The sequence below is a fragment of the Calliphora vicina genome, chromosome 1 (assembly GCF_958450345.1).
Source record: "Calliphora vicina chromosome 1, idCalVici1.1, whole genome shotgun sequence".
In the NCBI taxonomy this organism is placed as follows: Eukaryota; Metazoa; Arthropoda; class Insecta; order Diptera; family Calliphoridae; genus Calliphora; species Calliphora vicina.
In genome coordinates this window covers 136,339,613-136,363,612 of record NC_088780.1, presented here as the reverse complement: position 1 = coordinate 136,363,612, position 24,000 = coordinate 136,339,613, and the positions used below count along the sequence as shown (strand labels likewise).

The window sequence follows — 24,000 nt, the reverse complement described above, 5'->3', positions numbered from 1 at the left end:
AATTAAATTGTGCAAAAAAAAAAGAAAGAAATGGAGTCTGTAAACTGTCTAAGTACTTAAGTAAGAGTAAAGTTTATTTAAAAATGTTCCCCCACAGGGATGTGAGTGGGAAAAAAGTTTATTCACCTGTCAAGTCTACCCCTATAGCGTTGCAACAAAACTTTGATGTAAAAAATAAGTAAAACTCTTACAATCGTGGAAAAATATACAAAACAAAAAATAAGAGGAAACATTTCTATTAGTTTAAAAAATAAACATTGAAAAAATTACATTGTTATAAGCAGGGCCGAGATTGTCATGAACTAAAAACAACGAAATTAAGCCAAAAACCAGTAACATTTTTAATATAATGGGTCAAAAATCAATAATGTTATTAAACGCTTTAAGAGCTTCGACTAAGTTAAATCTGGAAAAAAATAGTAATTCGTTTAGGCAGAGAACTTTTTCAAATCAAAACCAGTGAAGAATGAGCCAAAAAAAACTTATACTTGTATTAACTTAAATAAAAATTAAATCGATCAATATAAAAATTCTCAAAAATACTTAAATTTATTCAAATTTAAATTTATTTTCAAATTTATTAAACATTAAATTTATCCACTTTATCCGGATAAATTCCGTTATCTTTTTGGACGCACATACGCTTAAAATTGGACATGTCCTGGGATACTTTTCCTGTGTTCTTTAATTATTTTTTTACATGAGCCCAATACCTTTCCACAGGCTGAAGTTCTGGACAGTTGGGTGGATTTGTCTCCCGTGGTACAATTTGTTTGAATACTATTGTTTGAATACCACTCAAGGACCTTTTTTTCCATAATGGCATCATGCCAAATCAGGCCAGAAATATGCAGGCACTCTGTGCTGTTTTAAGAAATGTAAAAACCGTTTTTTGTAGACATTCCCTAATATATATTTCTGTGTTTATCGTGTCTGATGTCAAAAATGATTGGCTTCTTTTGTCACAACTGCAAATGGCTAGCCACACAAGAAACTTCGTGGGGAACTTTGTTGGTTTTTTGTCCGGTATTGTACTTGAACATTACATCGTTCATTAACCACATAAAAATTTTGGTACCCAGAAGTTGTGAAAAGTCTGCCAGTACATAAGTTTCAACATCCATCACAACAGTTGCTTCTAAGACCTGAAACTTTCTGAACTTTATACAACTTCAACCCAGCATTAGCTTTGCCTCTTCTCACAAAATAATCAGAGCATTCAACTTTACGAGCTGCTTTTCAGAAAGAATTGATCTTCTTTTGCCTTACCAATATCTGTTAGACCTGTTTTCTTCCAGATCCAGGTTTTCTTTCAATGTTTTCAGATCTTCTGCTATATTTTTTTATAAGTTTTAATTTTTTTCACGTATTTTTTTGCTGTCATGAAATAACAATACCTGATGATAGCGGTCATATGGTTGGTGCTACATGTGTCGAATTGGCGGTCATTTATTAAATTTGTTTTGACAAATCACCCTGGATGGATATTGCGTTCCGCAACACTAGCAAATGATAAAATTGTTTTATCATAATGAATGTTCTGTTCTGGTTAAGTCAACAAAAAATGTTCGAAATTGGGACGATACCAATCCACATGTGTTCCAATAACGTCCAATGCCTCCCGAAAAAGTCACTGTTTGGTGTGGATTATGGGCTGGATTTTAGGATTTCGGACGTTGGCCAGACCATCAGTGCCAACGGCGAGAGCTATATGTCGATGACTACCAATTTCTCTTGGACAACAACGACATGTGGTATCGACAGCACAGCGCTACGTGGCACACATCGCATGCCACTTTGGCAATTCTTCACGAGCGATATGAGGACATGGTAATCTCACGTGAAGGTGATTTGAACTGGCCAAAGAGATCGAGAGATTTACCCACGTTCGACTTTTTCTTGTGGAGTTCTCTTAAGTCGTAGGTCTATGTGAATAATCCACAAACTACAGCGGCCTTCAACGCCAACATAACCCATGTCATCGGTCAAATTCTGATTTATTTAAAAGCAATAAATGCAATTATAATAAAATATCCAATCTCAAATCAAAACAGTTTGTTGCACATCATATGATTCGGATAAGTAATTGGTCAAATTGTATTTTGGATTACTGAATACAATCGTCATGCAAATCGTGTATTTGCATGAAAATCACAGCCCTGTTTATATGTAAGTATTACAACTAATTTATAATTTAACGAAGGAAAATCTTACGTTCACTTATTCAAGTTGTTAATTGAAATAAAAGTTTAATGAATCTCTAGTTTATTTTGTAATACCATTTCTTTAAATTCTTTGTAGTTGCTTTGGCCATAATTGAACTGGATCAAAGGACTAAATTGTAATTTTAAGGACTGATACATATCTGTATCAGTAAGCGACATTTTCGAAAAAAAATTTTATTGCAGAAATTAACATTATGGACCGACGGATGTTTTAGAGTTCTCAGAATATCAAAATTGTTAGTAACTTCAAAAATATAGGGGGTAAGATTTTATCGTAAGTCAATGTTTACATTTTACAGTAAACTAATTTTATCGTAAGCCACACACAGTGCTATAGAAAAAAAGAGGGAAATAAATCTGTAACATCTAAATGGTTAGATTGGTTTGAATGAAATTTTACATTAAAATTGGAGATGAAAAATCCAAAATTTCAATTTGCATACGATACTATAATATCACATTTTTTTTTTGGAACAAATTTGATAAAAAAAAATGTCGTGCTAAATTGGCCTCTGTTATCTAAAAATCAAATACTGAAAATTTTAGCAAAATCCAATAACGTTTATAGGTTGACCATTTATAAAAAAAACATATTTTTGGATAGAAAAATAATGGTTGCTTCAAAAAATATACATAGGTTGCCAAAAACGGTCCCAAAATATAGTTTCTCACCTAAAGCTGGGTTTCCGCATACACCGTAATCGGCGCCGATAACGAAAACTGAAACTGAAAAACTTTGATGTTCGTCACCGTCTCGTTTCTGAATTGTTTTCGTTTCAGTTTAGTGCGTTGCGGCATAAAACAGAAACGAAATTTTTTTTTAATTTTGGATGTCGCATATTAAATAGAATTTCATCATTTTTGACAAAATCTATTATTTTTTCCTCTTCCAATAAAGAAAATTAATGTTTTTATTCATACCTAAAACAATTTGTGATGATTAAGCAGTCAGTCGCTCAGTAAAACTATTTGTTTGGTAGTTTTTAAGGATATACATTAAAATGTGATGCTGCCATCGAAAGTGTAAAAATAGTTGCTTCGATTATCGAAAAACAAATAATCGATTTTTAGACTGTAAAGAAGAATAAAGAAAAATTACCAATAATTACCCCCTTTGTACACTCAGTCACTCAAAATCATGCTCTATTATTATAAAAAAATCCAAAATGTACCATTAGAAGAACGAAAAAGTACGATTAGTTCTCCCAAAGTTTGATTCTAACTTCACTCTGATATACATTAGATGTGGGTGAAGTTAGCTACGAAAGTTAGCTCCGTTTTTTAACATTTCTATGTTAATGTATAAACTAACATAGCTCCTACTCAAAGACTGTTAAGTTAACAGAGCTGCTTTATATTACACTCAGTAAACATTTTATCAATAAAAACAAAAAAAGGGGTTTACCGATCATTCAGCTTTAATATATAATAACATTTTTTTTGGATAAAAAAAAAATAAATATTTATTATGAACAATCGTTGATATTTTTGCTTGTACAGTATTATCTCCTTTTGAAATCCGAAAAATTGGCCAAAAATGGAAAGGTGCTCCTTATCTACTTAATGAGGTCGAAAGCCATGTAGTCATAGATTTCAGAACTGTATTGCTTATATTCAGAATCAGTATAGCATTTTTGCAGGAGCATTTTCAAAATTATGAAATTGTGAATTTTGTCATATAAGGATTTTTTGAAATCCGAAAAATTGGCCAAAAATGGAAAGGTGCTCCTTATCTACTTAATGGGGTCGAAAGCCATGTATTCATAGATTTCGGAACTGTATTGCTTATATTCAGAATCAGTATAGCATTTTTGCAGCAGGATTTTCAAAATTATGAAATTGTGAATTTTGTCATATAAGGATTTTTTGAAATCCGAAAAATTGGCCAAAAATGGAAAGGTGCTCCTTATCTACTTAATGGGGTCGAAAGCCATGTATTCATAGATTTCGGAACTGTATTGCTTATATTCAGAATCAGTATAGCATTTTTGCAGCAGGATTTTCAAAATTATGAAATTGTGAATTTTGTCATATAAGAATTTTTTGAAATCCGAAAAATTGGCCAAAAATGGAAAGGTGCTCCTTATCTACTTAATGGGGTCGAAAGCCATGTAGTCATAGATTTCAGAACTGTGTAGCTTATATTCAGAATCAGTATAGCATTTTTGCAGCAACATTTTCAAAATTATGAAATTGTGAATTTTGTCATATAAGGATTTTTTGAAATCCGAAAAATTGGCCAAAAATGGAAAGGTGCTCCTTATCTACTTAATGGGGTCGAAAGCCATGTATTCATAGATTTCAGAACTGTATTGCTTATATTCAGAATCAGTATAGCATTTTTGCAGCAGCATTTTAAAAATTATGAAATTGTGAATTTTGTCATATAAGGATTTTTTGAAATCCGAAAAATTGGCCAAAAATGGAAAGGTGCTCCTTATCTACTTAATGGGGTCGAAAGCCATGTATTCATAGATTTCGGAACTGTATTGCTTATATTCAGAATCAGTATAGCATTTTTGCAGCAGGATTTTCAAAATTATGAAATTGTGAATTTTGTCATATAAGAATTTTTTGAAATCCGAAAAATTGGCCAAAAATGGAAAGGTGCTCCTTATCTACTTAATGGGGTCGAAAGCCATGTAGTCATAGATTTCAGAACTGTGTAGCTTATATTCAGAATCAGTATAGCATTTTTGCAGCAACATTTTCAAAATTATGAAATTGTGAATTTTGTCATATAAGGATTTTTTGAAATCCGAAAAATTGGCCAAAAATGGAAAGGTGCTCCTTATCTACTTAATGGGGTCGAAAGCCATGTATTCATAGATTTCAGAACTGTATTGCTTATATTCAGAATCAGTATAGCATTTTTGCAGCAGCATTTTAAAAATTATGAAATTGTGAATTTTGTCATATAAGGATTTTTTGAAATCCGAAAAATTGGCCAAAAATGGAATGGTGCTCCTTATCTACTTAATGGGGTCGAAAGCCATGTATTCATAGATTTCTTTCAGAACTGTATTGCTTATATTCAGAATCAGTATAGCATTTTTGCAGCACCATTTTCAAAATTATGAAATTGTGAATTTTGTCATATAAGGATTTTTTGAAATCCGAAAAATTGGCCAAAAATGGAAAGGTGCTCCTTATCTACTTAATGGGGTCGAAAGCCATGTATTCATAGATTTCAGAACTGTGTAGCTTATATTCAGAATCAGTATAGCATTTTTGCAGCAGCATTTTCAAAATTATGAAATTGTGAATTTTGTCATATAAGGATTTTTTGAAATCCGAAAAATTGGCCAAAAATGGAATGGTGCTCCTTATCTACTTAATGGGGTCGAAAGCCATGTATTCATAGATTTCAGAACTGTATTGCTTATATTCAGAATCAGTATAGCATTTTTGCAGCACCATTTTCAAAATTATGAAATTGTGAATTTTGTCATATAAGGATTTTTTGAAATCCGAAAAATTGGCCAAAAATGGAAAGGTGCTCCTTATCTACTTAATGGGGTCGAAAGCCATGTATTCATAGATTTCAGAACTGTATTGCTTATATTCAGAATCAGAATCAGCACCTTTCCATTTTTGGCCAATTTTTCGGATTTCAAAAAATCCTTATATGACAAAATTCACAATTTCATAATTTTGAAAATGCTCCTGCAAAAATGCTATACTGATTCTGAATATAAGCAATACAGTTCTGAAATCTATGACTACATGGCTTTCGACCCCATTAAGTAGATAAGGAGCACCTTTCCATTTTTGGCCAATTTTTCGGATTTCAAAAGGAGATAATACTGTACAAGCAAAAATATCAACGATTATTCATAATAAATATTTATTTTTTTTTTTCAAAAAAAAATGTTATTATATATTAAAGCTGAATGATCGGTAAACCCCTTTTTTTTGTTTTTATTGATAAAATGTTTACTGAGTGTAATATAAAGCAGCTCTGTTAACTTAACAGTCTTTGAGTAGGAGCTATGTTAGTTTATACATTAACATAGAAATGTTAAAAAACGGAGCTAACTTTCGTAGCTAACTTCACCCACATATACATTAGCAAAGATTGGAGCTTAATTGATATAAAATATTGTTTTTAGAAACAATTTTTGATAACTACCTACGAATGATATTTGCTAAAAAACAAAATTCAATGTAAAAATTTTAAATTTCCAAATTGAAATTAAATATCTTTTAAAGTATAAGATATAACTTAGTGAATAATAAGTAAGAGAGCTATAATCGGCTGTGCCGAATCTTATATACCCTTCATCAAATTGTACTTCAAAATAAAAATTTTAAATATTTTTAAGTAAACAAAATTTTTTAATTGCAATTAATAGCAAACATTTTGTAAAAATTTAAAATTTTTTTTAATTTAATTGACACACTATGGCGTTATATAGGTCGTTGCAAAGGACTTTGAAAGATCAATCATTAGATATCCATATTGTCTATATTAATGACTTAGTAATCCAGATATAGATAAAAAATAGGTAAAAAATCGACAGTTGAGGTCCGATTTTCTCGATTTTAAATAGCAACCGAACCGGGTATATAGCGGATAGATTGATGTATGAAAGTAAGTTTTTTGGGGGCTACGGAAAGTTGATTTCAACATACAGATAGTCAAATGGACATGGCTATATCGACTTCGCTATCTATAAAGATCCAGAATATACATATATACTTTGTGGGGTCACTAATGAAAAATGTAGAAATTACAAATGGAATGACAAACTTATATATACCCTTGACACTCATGGTGAAAAGAATTTTATTCTCCTATATTCTTTATAAGGGAAATTCATTTAATATCTCACCTTATTTATAGAAGTTACAAACTCTACAAAGCTTTACATACTAAACACACTATATTTCACCTTGTGTACTTTAGAATATTTTTTACCATTTTTTTCCGATCGAACGAATAAAACCGTGAGGGAAATAATCTAAAATAATAAAAAAATAGAATTAACACTTTTTTTTTGTATTTTCTTTATTAATAAATATCTCAAAAGTTTGACTCGCTTCATTTAGTATTAAGCTATGCTGTTGTGGAAGGTTCTTCCGTAGGTAAAAAACTTCCGGTTGATAAATTGATAAATTTACAAGGGTAAATCTATAAGCTCAATTTTCTCAATCTCTGGTTATCGATTTTCGTAACGATATACTTCCAATTAATATAATTTTTGTACGAGAACTGTCAGTATATCGTCACTGACATAATAAATAACCAGAGATTGAGAAAATGAGGCTTAGTGTTACAAATATATTCGGAAAGAGTGAAGAGCTCTTATAATTACTTTGTTTAATGAATTCTCAATAAAATGTTTCTACTTACATATGTATTATATTATTTACAACTACTATACTTGAATTTATAATATGTCCTACCATATTTAAAAAACTTATGATAAACCAATAAAAAATAAAATGAATTAAAATCTTGCGATTAATCCATTAAAAGTTTATCATATTCATACTAAACGTATGTATTGTGTATGTTATTGTTTATAAGAATTTCAAACGGCATCTCACCTACATGCTGCGGTTATTTAGCTTCAAGGTTTAAAATTTATAACTTCCTCGATGAATTTCATAGAAACAGAACTGCAGTTCTAATTGAAAATCATAATCTTGGCAATTAAAATCTGCTATGATACAGCTTGTTGTTTTGCACACACGTGAGAAGTACATGATTTACAAAGAAAGAATGAAATAAGAAATTACACCATTTCCAATGGAATTTCAGAAATTTACAATTATTTTTAAGAATTTTCTAATTGAATTTCTGAATTTTACAATTACATATGTATATTTCAGAAACTTTCAATTACAATTTGAATTTTATAAATGGAAACTTCTTAAAAATGCGCGATATACATAGTTATCAACAATAAAGTTTTTTTTTTGTTTGCTTTGAAAATGTCGAATTTTTTACCAACGTAGCGTCATATACGGGAAGTTTTGCTGTACATCTTTAATTTGAAAAAGCTTATGGTTAATTCGTTCCATAGGTTTCAATGTGCCGAAGATGGCTTATGCGATTCAGGCCAGCCAAACAAGTTTGAAGAATTGGAGGTATTACTCCATGAAGGTTGTCGTAACTCAACAAGCGCTTGCAAAATCATTTTTTTGCGAGCAGCAGTATTCACCCAAAAGCAGAAAAATTGGGTACCATACGAATCGACCTTGAAAGACGATTTTGCATGTCCGAAATGATGCTTGAACGCTATAATAGATAATCATTTTTGCACCAAATCATTACTGGCGATGAAAAATGGATCCATTGAGATAACCCGAAGCGTAAGAGATCGTTTGGGAATTCCAATCAACCAGCCGAATCGACACCAATGCCAAATATACATGGCGCTAAGGTAATTATATTTATTTGGTGGCAGCAAAATTGTTCTATCTATTATGAGCAGAGGGAACATGTACCAAACGCAACTGATTCGTTTGAAGCGATCATTGACCAAAAACACACAGAATATGTGGTCAGACATGAAACCGTAATATTCCATCATGACAACGCTAGGTCACATGTTGCAATACCTGTTAAAAAGTATTAAGAATGACCGTGTCCCGTACGATTTCTATTTGTTTCGATCGATGCAGAACGCTCTCTTCACTTTAAAACAGTGGCCTCAAACCATGAACAGTTTCTTTGGCTCGAAATCCATACGTTGCCAGAAAGATATGAAAAGCTAACAATGGACAATACTTTGAATAAATTTATATTGTACAAATGTTTCAAAATAGAAGCTAAAAATTTGAAAAAATTTCGTATCTTTAAGTCATACACCCAATAATAGGAATATTCTTAAATAAAATTAGAAGATTCTTGAATATAATTGAAAATGTCTGAAAAACAATTGGAAATGGTGTAATAGAAATCCATTTAAAGGAAGCAATGCATGTAAGCCCTCTTCAGCAGATTGGGGATTTTACGTTTCATCAATTTACAAGTGCCAATTATGATCCAAAATGTATGTGATCTGTAAAAGAACCCCTATATTCATAAAAAAAATTGTAAATTTAAATTTCCATACAAAATTTGATTTTTAAAATTTTTTATGAATAAGGCCTTAAATGTATAAATATTCTGACTGCAGAAATGTATGCAACTGATAGATTATAAAACCAATTTAATAAAAAAAAAAAACTAATTAAAAACCAAACTATTTCTGGTATATGAGAAACAACATACTTTACACATTGTTGCCCTGTGATATACCTTAAATTATAAATACATACTAATATTATTATTAAACAAAATGAAAATGTTTTCATTACCTTAAGTTTCCTGCCTCTTTACTGGCTACTCAGTAGCTTGCTATCTCTACAATCTAATAAAAACTTCAATAATTACTCATCAATAAGTTTGACAATATCGGTAGCAACGTGTAAATATATAAGTATGTTTCTGTAATATCCTGTCCTTTACCGTCCGTAGGAAACTACAAAAAAACAAATACACACGAAATAAGTAAGATAGCAATATTCGGCTGTGCCAAATCGTATATACCCTTCACCAAAGTATACTTTAAGAGAAAGTTAGAAAATATTTTTTCGGAAAAAAAATGTTGCTTTTAGATTGACCCATTGTAGGTCCGAATTACTATGACGTTATATGCGTCTTTGGGAAGGTCTTTGAATTATCTATTATTATAAAACATAACATATAGATCGAAAATAGTTAAAAATCGTCGGTTGTCAAAAAAACCTAACTATAAGAATGTATTGGTATCATTTTATTTATATGTATTGGTTTTCAAACCACACGACCTAAAAAATTATAACAAAATTTTATTACAATTAAATTTAAAAATTCAAACAATTCTCAAATTATTTGAATTATATTTGATCTGGAGAGGTTTTATAAATAGATTTTTCCGCTTTTTATTCCATAATTTCTGCAAAAATTAAGTTTATTTGAATTTTTTTTTATTAATTTCCAATACGAAATTTTACATATGTGTTTATTTTAGTTTTTATTTCAACCCCCAAAAAATTAAAGTCAAAAAAATTAAAAAAATTATTTTTTCGTTTGTGCAAAATATACACGTTTCGGTTATTTAAGTGAAAGTGTGTGTTAGAATTGCAATTTTGTGCAATTTTCAAGAAAAAGTTTTGAAGTTAAATCTCTCTCGCAAGTGTGTTGAATTCACATACTACTTGTATGCATAGCTGCCAGATTTGACGATTTTTGGTTTCAAAAATAGCAATTTGACGATTTGACGATTTCTAATGTCATTAAATGACCGCCGCCACTGACCAGAACTGACATTAGGGGCCAATCGTAAAATTTATAGCATTTTCTGATAGGATGATTACTTTTGCGCCACCTGTTATGATACTATTTTATGAAATAGTTAAAGAATTTTCTCATTTTGTTGGTAAATATGAAAAGCAATATTTAAATTTTGAATTTTGTCAATTAAAATTTTTAGATTTTAAATCAATTTTTGTAAATAAATTACTGAAATAAAACGGGAAAATTCTAAAGCAACTTTTTCTATTTTGACAAAATTTATTCAGAATATAATGACATTACCCCATTCAGGCATTATTAACTTCCGAATGGACCACCTACAGCGTTAAAAAGTAATGTCAGAGGTTGTTCTTTCGGGTCATAATAAAATTCTATTTTATGTGTTTTATTTAAAATTAAAAAAACTTCTGAATGAAACCTTATATTATAATTAAATTTAGCTTTACTTTTTATTTTAGTGATCCCTTATTTATAAACTTCAAATTTAAGAAATGTATTTTGATAAATGTGATGTTTTCGTTCACTTTTTAAATAGAAATTTAAAATTCCTGTTAGAAATCTTGACCTTTTAAATTTTCCGATTTTTTTTTGACGATTTTTAAAATTCGAAATGACGATTTTTTTTTTTTTTTTTATCGGGATATTGACGATTTTTCCCCAAATTCATCTGGCAGCCCTGCTTGCATGTGAGAAGAGAGAGAAGTTGTTGTTGTAAAAAAATGAGAGGATTCCCTTCTTGTTATTCTTTGGTGTAGGGTATAATAACATTTGTTGTTCCAGAATTTATGTACTTTAACATCAAAGTTTGTCTTTCTACACAAATATTTAAACAATGTTGATGTTGAAGTTGAAGTTGAAGTTGAAGTTGGTCTGTGTATATTTTTTTATTATCATTTTTCATTTATTTAAATTAATATTTTTATTGGCAATTCAAACATTATTAAATTAGGCTATAAAATTTTATTGAGGCATTTCATTTGAAATTATGATTATTAAAATTTAATTATGAAAAAAACAAGTTTGAAAAAAGCATCATAAATTGTGTTTAAAAAACATGAAACATCAAAGTTTAATTAAAAGTTATTAAAATGTTGTATATTGTGTATATGTGGTTTTATTGAAAAATATAATTATATTTGTCTATTAATTAAATTCATTACAAGGATATTTGTGAAAATAATGCAATGCAATTTGTGTAATGGTAAAGTCATGGGAGGCAACTACCCAGCAAAAATTTTTTTAATTTTGGTAATGGCAACTAGTTACCACATACATTATTACAACAGTGAGTAAGCAGCTATACATTCAAACAAAAAAAAAAAAAACGAGCATGCCGGTTCGATTCTCACACAAGCCAATTTATTTCTGTGTTTTTTTTTAGCTGTGAATGAAAGCTCATTTGTATGCTCTGGGTGCAATTAGTGTTTATAAAAAACCGACTTTTTCAAAAACCGGTTTGTCGGTTAACCGAAAATTGGCCTTTTTTAGAAAACCGGTTTTTCGGTTAACCGACATCGAAAAAACCGGTTAAACCGGTTAACCGACATATATGTGTAAAAAACAAAAAATGTCCAATAAAGCATATACAGCTTTAAAAGTTGTAGTTTTTAGTAGTCAGGAATGGTTAATATTAAATAACTATCAATATACAAAAGTGCTAAGTCCATTTTGTTTAGTAAAAATTTCAAAATTATTATCTCATTCAAATGGAATTGAGTATAAATATGTTACTAAATATAAAATACTTGTTTTAATTATTGGTTTATTCATTAAATTTCAACCAAAAAATGTAAATGAATTTTTTATTTAAATATTTGATAATTTTAAAATTTATTATCACCTCGACTTTCTGATATGAAACAGAAAATGTTACAAGTCCCAAAAAGGACCTATAAGATACAAACGCACTTCTTCTTAGCTGTGATTATTTATGATTATAAATCATACCAAATATTTATTAAACTCCATTATCAGATTTCAAAAATATTTCAAATCATGGATTTTAGAACGTTTTTTGTCTCTCCTGAAATATTTTTGAAAAGGACTTTGTACATTAATCTAACGAAATGAATAATAAAATATAATTTTAAGAACAAAACACTCTAATGAAGGTAAATTTATTGAAAGAATGTATGTACATCAAATTCAATTTAATGATTGGTAAAATCATCACTAAATTTATAATGATCACTAAATCGTTATTATGATTTAGTTTAACTTCTAGAATTATGCTGAATTTAATTTTTAATAGTTTCTTATGTGAAATTTATTCTGAAAAAGTTTTTAAGTAAACTCATCGTCCTCTACTATTTAGAATCAATGTAATTCTTAATTGTCTGTATTGTAAATCAGCAGTTTAGGTTTCAAATCAGACCAATAATGTGTATACAATGAATATAAAAAATGCAAAAAAACATGAGATTTATTAATTTTAGTCCCAAATTTTAAAAACCGGTTAACCAAGTGATAAAAACCGGATAAACCGGTTAACCGAAAATCAACATTTCAAATTAACCGGTTCGCAAAAAACCGAGATTTAGAAGAAAACCCGGTTTTTCGGTTAACCGGTTAACCGGTTTATAAAAACTAGGTGCAATCCTACACATACCACCCTTACACTTATTGGTAATGGAGGAGGCCTATATGAGTTCATCCAGACTACCGGGAATATCCCGTGTAATGCCGGGAGATCTGGTAGGTCAACTTTAAAAGTTGAGTGTCATTTTAACCCCAAGTGCCATTAAGGGTTAATTTCCATTTTTGTGCTGTTTTTATAAATACTAGACTTCATGTTATATTCTTCTTAAGTTTCATCAAAATCGGCCCAAAAATAAATAACATTTCGCTATCTTTAAATTAGAAATTCCAAATATTTAAAATTTTGACCTTTGACCTTCACGATTTAAGGTTTAGCGTCTTCCAATTTTAATAAAACTTTCAGAGTATATTTAGAATTATCTGGACTATAATATTCTGAATAGGTTTTACTTAAAATTCATAACAGTAAGGAAATTGAGCTCATTCGCCAAAATATGGCCAAATGATTTGTTTTTCTCGAAAATTTCAAAATTTAAATCGCATGTACGGAAAAAAATTCTGAAATTTGTTTAACAAAATTTTTAAAAATTTTAAAATGTAGTTTTGAAACTACCGTTAAAAATAATTTATTTTTTTGCCCATACCTGCGAGTAGGTTAACTGTATCCTACGAAGACAAAAACTCATATACAAGTAAATATGGATATATTTTAAGTAAAAATGAGCTTTTATTTTAATATTTCTCACAATAAGTTAATTTTGTTCCTACATTTCTGGTTCTAGTGGCCTGAGACACATTAATGTCCTGGGGAATTTTTAATAACTTTAACACTTGTTGACCAATTTCTGTTTTTTATGGCTCATTGGAACGACAATTACACACATTACACATTTCGATTCTTTTAAATTAAATTGCAAAAGTAATTTTTTAATGGCAAAATTTTTACAAAAACTGAAAAATTGCATTTTTTCCCTTGTAAATGTATCTTAAAACTTCAGAGGGCTGCGGAACGTCTTAACCCCAACCGATTTAACTAAAAATTTTTAATGATGATTTTTTTTACCAATGTTCACCTGGCAAAAATCCAACATTCGTTAATTAAGGGCCACCCTAGTGGATACACTATGGAACGTATTGGTTCTTGGGTTGAATCGGAATTTGTAGATCCCAGTCGTTGCTTTCGCTCGGAAAGGGTGACTTGAGGATACTTACTGGATTATTCACCGTACACTGTGGTTTAAAGTATCATCAATTTATGTTAGGTAACGTTGAGAATGAACAGTGCAGGTTTTTGTGGACTTCATGCCGAAACCTCTGAACATGTTCTATGCGACTACCCAATGCTGGGAATATGCAGATCTAAATGGCTCGGAAGGGCCTTATGGCCCCGGTGGACGTAATTGATCTCTCACTAAATAGAATACTTGGCTTTATACGTAGCCTAAATCTGTTAGGATGAAAAATCTAAGGCTGCACAAAAGATCCTTTGGGTCGCAGTGCGTAAAGCATCACTAATAATAATATAATAATAAGCGAGAAGCATGAATTTTCAAATCACGAACAAAATAATAAGTAGTTATCACTTAACTCCAATATGACTTGCTGGTTTACTAGGTAAGTAGAGTTTTAGCTGGGTACTTACCTTGCATATTTAACAATTGGAATTTAAGTGTGCTATTACTCTGAAGTGATTATTTTATTTATTTATTTTATTTTTAAATTTTAAATTTACATATTAATATTAGAAATTAGGAACTGGCTACTGAGGCCTTCGTCCTTACTTAATCATAAATTATTATATACATACATCTGAAGTGATTAAAATATGCATGTAGTTGAAATATGAAGTGATTAAAATATAGTTACTGGTAATCACTATAAAAACCCATTGATCATAAAAGAGGACTTAGAGGTGTCGTTATCACAATTCCATGAAAACATAATTATTTATGCATAAAATTAATCTTCACTAAAATCTTCAACGTATGTACATTTAAGTTTTATATATAACATGAGAATCGAATTTACTCAAGCAAGCGTCTAAATGGCCCAAAATTCAGACGAGATACGAACTTACCATCATTTGTCAACCAATCAAAATAAGTTTGACAGCTAAAATTTTAGGGTTTTTAAAAATAGAGAACGTTTGAACCATATTTCAAAAATATTGATACTTGGTGGTCACAGTTTCGAGCAAAATCATTCTAAGCGATGAAGTACATGGGACAATTTTTAAGATTAACAAAGCCACATTTGGGGTTCAGAGAACCCACATGTAACTTTTTTTTTAAATATATCATACTCTATAGAAGTACTTTAGCTACACAATATTGTTGCCATGAATGGGATACAGAAATCGTAGCTACATTATTGGTTTTAAATTATTGATCAAGTTCTGCTTTTTAGTACACGTTCTAAAAACAAAAATTAATTTAAATCAAATTCCGCTTTAAAACATGCAGAAGAGTCGGTAATGTTCTCTTTAAAATACTATATTTTTTTTTGTCGCAAATATCGAAACAAACTTTATAACTATAGTAGATAAAATTTGATTTAAGGTAGAATTAGTTTTGTAAAGTAAGGTTGCGTTGCGGACTGTTCAGTAGAAAATAGAATTGTTAAGTTTTTATGTTACGTTTTTATGGTAAGGGTTTATCACAAATATACACGTTAGGCCTGGTCGATTTGTATGGACGATCAAAAAGTAAAAAATCGTATAGCAGAAAGTTTCCTCAGGAAACCATAGGTCTAAAATCAAATCATATTTTGCACATTTCGTATATTCGTGTGAGAATCGAACCGGCATGCTCGATTGTTTTTTTTGTGTTTGAATGTATAGGTGCTTACTCACTGTTGTAATAATGTATGTGGTAACTAGTTGCCATTACCAAAATTCACAAAATTTTTGCTGGGTAGTTGTTGCCTCCCATGACTTTACCATTACACAAATTGCGCAAGATAGGATTTGATTTTAGACCTATGGTTTCTTGAGGAAACTTTCTCAGAATTTTGTGTAGATTGCGTTTCTGCTATACGATTTTTCGTGAAAAAAAACGACCCACCCTAATATATGTACGTACTGTCGAGGCAATGTAAGTTTAAAACAAGTAAGAGGGCTATATTCGTCTGAGCCTAATCTTATATTCGCTTCACCAAATTATACTTTCAAATACATTTTTTTTAAATATTTTTCGGTAAACAAAATTTTTCAAAATTGTTTTTTAATTTTTTTTGAAAAAGTTTTTTCCAAATTTTTTTTTTTTTTTGGAAAAAGAATTTATACAAAAAATTTTTTTGATGAAAAAAAAAATTCGGATTAAAAAATATTTTTCCCGATACCATATTGTCTATATTAATAACTTAGTAATCCAGATATAGATAAACAAATAGGCCAAAAGTCGTGGTTTTCCCGATTTTGTCGATTTTAAACAACATACAGACGGACAGACGGACATGGCTATATCGACTTCGCTATCTATAACGATCCAGAATTTATATACTTTGTGGGGTCACAAATGAAAAATTACAAATGGAATGTCAAACTTATATATACCCTTGTTGCTAATGGTGAAGGTTATTATAAAAAGCACAAATACGGATTAACGTTTTCAACAATTTTCGAAAAATATGAATCAACTTTACGTTGCTGATAAAATACCTTACAGCTAGACTACTGATGCTTTACACAATTTCACAAATTGATTTTGTTTGCTTTAATATATTTTAATAAAGTAAAATTTACATTTTCCCAATCCATTTTAAGTTTGTCAAGATATTTTGTTCAAAATCAAGCTAGTTTTTCCCGAATGTCAAGATAGAGTTTTCTAATCGAATCTGGCACCCCAATCTATACCCGATATATTGATGTTTTAATCATGTTTGTAATTTATTCGCTGGCAATGGAAAGTTTATTATCTTGCAACAAGTCCTAAACTCGCACGAGGCTAATATCTGAGATATATCAACAAATACTGACCTCCAATATCTCAATTAGCGGAAACGTGAGGTCTTTATTCATTCAATTTTATCATTTTCATTTTATCATACAAAAATTGGATTTTTTTATTTTGTTTACAAATCTTTTCAATAAATTAACATCTCTTGTTACCTTCAAAAAGTGATAAATATTTGCAATACAATTTATAAGCATTAAGTAAAGAAGTTGTTTCATGATTTATAAGAATTTCAATCCATTGACTTAATTTAAGTTGTTTATTTATGAGATACAAATCAATAAATTGCCAAAAAAAAAACCAAACAAACAAATAATAAATAAACATTTAAAACAAACATTTATTGCACCAGTTTTGTTTGGTCAAATATAACAAATAAAATTTATATGATGTTTTTATTTATTATTTTTGTTTTAGTTTATTTTTTCCCATTTATTACCTAAATAAGAGATCATAACTGTTTGATAATTTAAATAATTTATGATTTCATTTATTTTTTTTTTCAGGTGAGTTGGCAAACAATTTGGAAGTGTACGATGGATGGTACGAGAAATAAGTTTTTGGAGTGAGTCAGTGAAAATTTACGAATATTTTATGTACATATTTAGTTTTGTGTTTTTAATTTGGGACAATTTTATTTGTGGTTATAAGTAGAAGTTCTGTAATTGGTTTTAATTGCAGCTGGTTAATATTGTCATCAAATTATAATTTAATTTTTAATAATTTAATTGCTCTGTATGAAAGTTATAAAAAATACGAGGGATTTTTTTAAATGTTTGGATTTTATTTTGAAACATTTGTAGAATTTATTCATTTGTTAGCTATGACCTTTTCCCATATTTCTGCCAACATATGGATTCCGAGCCAAAAGAGGCCAAAAACGAATCAAACCAATATCGGATACTGTGTTCCAAAGTGAAGAGTATCCCAGAGATACAAATGGATTCCGAGCCAAAAGAACTGCTCATCTTTTGAGGCCAAGAACGAATCAAACCAATATCGGATACTCTGTTCCAAAGTGAAGCGTATCATAGAGAGAGTTTTCTGCATCGATCGAAATAAATAGTAGTTGGACGGGGCAAAGTCTGGTCTTTAAAGCGGATGTGGCATTCACTTCATTCTAAATAGCTTTAACAGGTATTGCAACTAGTGGTAGAGCGTCGTCATGTTGTAAATACTAGATATTACGGTTTCATGTTTGGCCGCATATTCTGGTCGTTTTTAGGTCAATTCTCGCTTCAAACGAATGGGTTGCACAGGTACCCTGTGATGGTCTGGTCAGATTTCAGCAGCTCATAATACTAAATAGAACTATTTTGTTCCCACCAAATACACAAAATTGACTTGGTGCCGATTCGACTACGATCTCTTACGCTTCGGGTTATCGTAATGGATTAATTTTTCATCGCAAGTATTTATACGGTGCAAAAATTGTCTTTCAGGTATCTCGGCTTCAATTCGTATGTTACCCAATTTCCTTGCTTTTGAAACGCAAACGTTTTGAAATTTCTGCTTGAGTAGCACCCAATGATTTTGCAAGCTCTTGTTGAGTTTTACAACAATCTTCATGTATTGCCTCCAATTCTTGGTGGTCAAACTTTTTTGGCTGGCTTGGGCAATCTTTGTCTTCCGTGTCAAAATCTCCACTTCTGAACCGAACAAACCTTCTCTCGCACTTTGAAACCGATAGAACACATTCAATATAAGCTTTAGTAGTGATCAATCGGTTTGCTTCAGCGGCATTTTTTTTTTCAAATTAAAGAAGTAAAGCAAAACGATTCGTTGGTACAAAATTCAATAACTAAGTTAGAATAAATGACAGATATGTACCCTTCAAAATGACATATGGGCAATTCCATATCATCGTACGTGACATTTGTACGCCTATAGGGTGGAATAGATTTTGTAAAAATAAGAGTATTTGGTCTTTATGATTTTGGATGATTTTATAATAAATAAAATTTAATATCGTACGTGACAGATTTTTCTCTTATAGTAAGTAAAACAATATGTATATATTCTGTAAATATACACAGAAAATACTAAGGGTCCTCATGTAAACGCTTAAAAGCCTCGCAAACTGTGCAATCTGTGCATTTTTACACTCTCGCAAATGAAATGTCAAAAAATGTATGGAAATTCGTTTGCACAACTCCGATAAGTTTGCGCGACAATTTAGACTCGCAAACTTGAATTTATTGTGCATTTGATGAATCAGCTGCTTTTGTTTACTTTTATTTATAAGAAATAAAAATCAAATAAAATATAAAAATTTTGTGCATGTGAAAATTGTGTAACTTTGGAACAGAATGATTGTATTAAATGACATTGTGTATGAAAACATTAACCAACAGCTAGAACATAAACAAAGTCCTCCAAACTATGTATACCACCGTTTGTTCCAAAGATTTAACTTTCATTCAACATTTTAAAATTAAAATTTATACAATTTGAAAAAAAATTATTAAAGCTTTTGTTGAATTTATGTATTTTTATTTGACAAATATAAATTTTCTGTATAAACTTGCACAAAATTGAAAAGGTGGGTTCATGAAACATGTCGCGCAAATTTGCCCATTTGCACAAATGGGAAACTTAAGCGTTTAAATGAGTACCCTTACTATTTCTTAAACCGTTTCAATTCAAATATATGTACATATATCACATTCATGTGCTCAAAAACAAAATTTTCTGATATTTTCTATTGAATTTTGAGTTTTGAATTTGATAATTTTGACAATTGAATATAAAATTTTCGTTATTGGTTGAAATCAGGGCACACTTAAAAAGGTGACTGCATCACTACAACAAATACAACAATACAAAAACAACAGGAACTTTGTTTTTGTTAAAAGGTAGGTGAACTGTCAAAGTTGCCTGTTGTTATTTTTGCTTTTGGGTTTGTTGTATTTTTCGCCACAACAACCACAAGTGAATTGACAATTCAAACTGAATAAAAAAATAATCAGCTGTTTCATCGCAGTCACGTTTCTAAGTGTGCCCTGGTTGAAATTTAAATACAAAAATTATTGAATTGATAATTTTCGTAATTGAAAACACATTTTTTTTATTTTTTGTGTTTTCAATTAAGAAAATTATCTATTCAATAATTTTTGTATTTAAATTTCAATCATTCAACTATTACTTTCACATAGTAACATTTTATTATTTTCTTCTATTCAAATCATCTTGAAAAAAAGTTTCAATGTTTTTGTTTTTTCAGTCGTGGTAGCAATTCTCGTGGAATTGCCCATACAAGTTCTTAAAAACAAAAACAGCGCTCAAAAGATACGCCTTAAAAATGCGGGATTTACAGTAGATGTAAATCTGAAAAAAATTTCGATGAAAAAATTAAAAAAAAAATTTCAAAACAAGTGCTATCTAAAAATAAAATTTCTTGACATTCGGATAAGAACTGAATTTTTGGTGATGTTTTCTAAAATTGTGTAGGCCCGAGGTGAGCAAATATGGAAGGACGCCAACTAGGCCCCGTTCGAATTACGAGCCTATTTAATTACAAATCGACACAATAACACCTCATTTCTTCAATAATTCCAAAATAAAAAGTTTTTAAACAACTGTACATTAGGCCGGGTCGATTTGTATGGAGGATCAAAAAGAAAAAAATCGTATAGCAGAGACGCAATCTACGGAAAATTCTAAGAAAGTTTCCTCAAGAAACCATATGTCTAAAATCAAATCCTATCTTGCGCATGTAGTCTTTTATTCAATAAAAAAAAACTATTAAAAAAAAACTTTATATTGAAATATCATTGGATAAAAGACGAAATGCGCAGGATAGGACTTGATTTTAGACCTATGGTTTCTTGAGGAAACTTTCTTAGAATTTTCCGTATATTGCGTCTCTGCTATATACATACTCAGAAGAAAATCAAATTCTATATTATAAAATCTCCAAATATATACAAAATTATAATTAAAATTCTACTGAGAGTTCTAAACATACATATGTAGAATATAATTCAAAAACTACCACATAAACCCATTAGAAAATAAATCCATAATTATTTGATAACTATTTCCAAAACTCATCCAAACAACAGTTAACGACATGTTAAATAATATCGCGTGCCATTTCAGGGACAGATTAAATAAACATTAATGTAAAAATTAATAAAATACATACATATATTCACTAAATGTATAATGGATAATTTGAACATTTGTTTTCAAATATTGCTTTAAAAATAATGAAATAACAGATATAAAATATACATATGTACATAATCAAGTTCCCCCATATTAAAAGCAGTAATCGGCAGCTGTATTGTACCAAAACACCACATTACATTTGTATACAAATTAACGCCATAAAACTAGAAAATTTATCTTATAATTCATAAACTTTAATGCAGTTTTGTTTTTAAAGGGGGAGATATAGCAAGAAATGTAAAAAAAAAAATCATTGATAAAGGGAAATTATTGCTGCGAAACTGAGGCAGATGTTTGTTTTAAGCTTAAATTTTGAAGGGGAAGCTGAAGTTAATTTTTTAATTTATCAATTTCGAAGTAGGCAAAAAACTGCAATTATACTTAATTACTTTAAAGGCTGAACATAATATGCATATGCTTTGATTCTAAAGTCAATTTTTTCAATTGCAAATTGTACATCCGATGTATCACGTACGTTAGAAGGAAATTTTGAAAATTTTTAACTTGAAATTTTACTTTTACTGTAAAAAGACTTTCAACAAAACATTTCAATGCTGGGTTATCATTAAACTCTGCATATTAGACCTGAAGTTTGAAAATGCGTTTACTTAATATGGCGACATCATGTCGTGTTGTTCAAATAGGCTCGGCATAATATTCGAAAGAAATTCCGACCATAACTCAGGTAAATTGTAAATTAAATTATTTTTAACGTTGCACAGTGGAAATATTTTAACAGCTGACAGTTTAGGGTTAGTAAAAATCTCATTATATGAGAGAATAACGCGTTCATAATCAACAAAATTTCAAAAATATTGAAAGTTCGATTAAAATCATCCTAAGCGATGAAATTAATTTTTAATGACAATTTTAAAGATTATCAAAGCTAATCTTCAAAATTGCCACATCTTACATATTTTATTTATGTAATCTGAAGTCTGTTAAATTTTTTCTTATTTTAATTACAATTTACTTATAATTGTTATAAGCAAGGCAAGGATTTTCATGCACTAAAAATTAATAATATGCGCTTATAATATGCACTATAAAGAGAGAAAATATGCACTAAAAATTACAAAAACTAGCAATATAAAACAGTTTTTTATTTGAAATATATTTATTAATACAAGATATAAATAAATTTCTGGTCACAGTTTCAATATATATGTACATTAGGGTGTCAGCCGATTTTGTTTTAGATTTCAAAGAGTGCCGGGTGGAATATTGTGACTCTGGACCTAAAAGTTAAGTGCTGAAAATTTGAGCCAAATCGGACAACGATTTCGAGACACGCATCTAGATCAAAGATCAGATATATGCTAAATTTTACTATTTATATGAAATAAATAGGTGAAACTCGTTAATTTTCTGCATTGTTTTCTAGAAATATGTACATTACACTAAAAAAGACCCTGTATCTCCATTGGGTCAAAATGCCCCAAAAACTGTATTATCGCTAAAATTCGGAAAAAAATGCAAATTTTTCAGTTTTTGTACAATTTTTGCTACTAACTAATAATACTTTTGCAATTGAATTCAAAAGAATCGAAATATGTACGTAAATGCAATGGCAAAAACTGTATTATCGCTAAAATTCGGAAAAAAATGCAAATTTTTCAGTTTTTGTACAATTTTTGCTACTAACTAATAATACTTTTGCAATTGAATTCAAAAGAATCGAAATATGTACGTAAATGCAATGGTTACTTTTATTTAACCCTCCGTTAGTCGCAATCATTTTCAATCGAGACTAGTCGCAATGTATCAAATTGATAGCAATAAAAAAAGGCATGTTAGAAAATAATCTCTTCACTTTTTATTTCGAAAACCTAAAAGCAATATTAAATGTATGTAAAAAAAAAATTGCAGTAAAAATATTATTTCATCAATAAATAGCTTAAAATTTACAATAAAAAAATGTTTGCCTGTATCAACCAGATGAGTTTAGAATTAAGCAACACGAGATGGTGCCTTTAAAACACTTTTTCCATTCGAAATTAATAAATCTATGTATATCTTCAAATTGAGATCTAATTTCTTCGGTTACTCGATGTAAACCATGTGCTAAACATGTTATATGCATAAGTTTTGAATAAAATACCTTTAGACTATTTGCTGCTACAAAAATATATCAAAAGAAAATTAAATATGCAATAAAATGGAAAAATATGCTAAATATATGCATTTAAAAGAAAAATATGCAACAACAAATCGATGCCATTTTGTAGCAAATTCTTCGATTCGGAAAGATAAATTGTCAAAAGTGATTTTGAGTTACTGACTACAAACATGCATTTGCATAGAAATCCTTGCCCCGGTTAAAAGTTATAAGCTGTATTATCATATTACTTTTCCTTGGTAGACCAAGCTGTATTCATTTTAAAATATTAAAGACATTAATAATCCTACTTTTCGCCATATTCCCCAATATTACTAAATCAATTCTTTAATTGCCATAAACAGTAAATCAACAGATCATAAAACTATGACTCTCACATTAAAAAATAAACGTTCAACACACTCAAACATATGTATGTATTTGATTTCCGGTAATGTGGCATTTCCGCTGGTCAGTAAAACAGTATAAAGACATACAGTTAAACACCGCATATGCTTGAGTACTAACTCGGTCTACATATAATATGTTTTCTATTTTATTGTCCACATTAATTTCAATAAAAATAATAAGTTTTTCCTTTTATTTCAACATGCATTCTTTACTTAATCATATTTGAGTCGCTGTTGAAAAGTCGATGTCAAATAGAGAAATGTTCATGTTTGCTGTAAAAAATTTATTGCATTTTTTTTGTTTGTACTTCTA

At 29.6% G+C, this 24,000-nt stretch overlaps 1 protein-coding gene across 1 annotated transcript in view; it reads left to right on the top strand.

Moving 5' to 3' along the window:
• The window catches only part of plum, a 167,431-nt gene that overhangs the window by 88,800 nt on the left and 54,631 nt on the right, over positions 1 to 24,000 (top strand). The gene's annotated exons all lie outside the window — the stretch shown is intronic.